A 1,123-nucleotide genomic window follows, 5' to 3' on the forward strand; every position below is an offset into this window, starting at 1 on the left:
TATTGGTATAGTATTTCACTGTGATGAAACGTTGGCGTACCAAAAAAGTACATTTTTTCTGAATTTTAACCACAAAAATGGACATAGCTAAGAATTTTAAGTAAAATTAGTGCATTTAATATTATTATTAGCATATTATTATTTGTTCATGTAGCTAAAAAGTATATCATTCCTGAATTTTAACCATATAAAAGGACACTGTACATATTTCAAAGCACATTAGCTTTTCACTTATGAGAAACATATTTTCATAACGTTTTTTAGGAATTTATTACACATACCAAAATATGTTTTTTCTGGATATTAATGAATTTCATCATTAATCTTATGAGCTATTTTGAGCATTTTAGTTGAGCATTTTCTTAGTTTAGTCTTTCAGCAATATATTGGACACATTTTACCAGTTTTTCATAGTAAATAAATTTCTTCATGTCATTTTAACAAAATGTTAATGCTTAGTATGAACAAAGCTAAACTTTGTTATTAATACCTCTATAGCTCTTTGACAGGAGGATGGACAGAAGAGTGAACTTCTACACCTACATCTAGATCTGACTATTTTATGGTTGAGATAACTCGAATTATAGACAAGAAGAGAACTATCTTTCCAAAAGTAACACAAATCTATACAAAAATATGGCACATTTAAACACTAACATGTTATCTTAACATTATCCACATGATATAGGTGCATTCTATGCTAATTACCTCATATTCCTTGATGCAGATGAACGTCCTCTAATCCCATCATCAAGAAGCTACCTCCACTGAAGCAAAAGAAAGAAAAATGTTAGTACCTAGAATTTCAAATTAGTAAAAGTGACCACATATAGCTTACAATTTATTGACGTTCTTCTGACTCATTAAACAAATAAATGCAAATATGTGAAAGATACAAAGTAGCAGTGTTTCTGTTGCTAGGAAGGGTGAGGCAGTTAGCTGCCAGTTCACTCCAGGCTTTGACATCAAACCGCATTCCTGTATTACACAAACTGTGGTCTATGATCTTTAAACCAAGTAAAATGTATTGTGGTTCTTTTATAGTGGTACACTTTCTCACCAACTTTAACCTTAGTTCAGAGTTTTTAAATATATATACATATATATATATATATATATATAT

The sequence above is a fragment of the Cynoglossus semilaevis genome, chromosome 8, assembly GCF_000523025.1.
Source record: "Cynoglossus semilaevis isolate Cse_v1.0 chromosome 8, Cse_v1.0, whole genome shotgun sequence".
Classification (NCBI taxonomy): Eukaryota; Metazoa; Chordata; class Actinopteri; order Pleuronectiformes; family Cynoglossidae; genus Cynoglossus; species Cynoglossus semilaevis.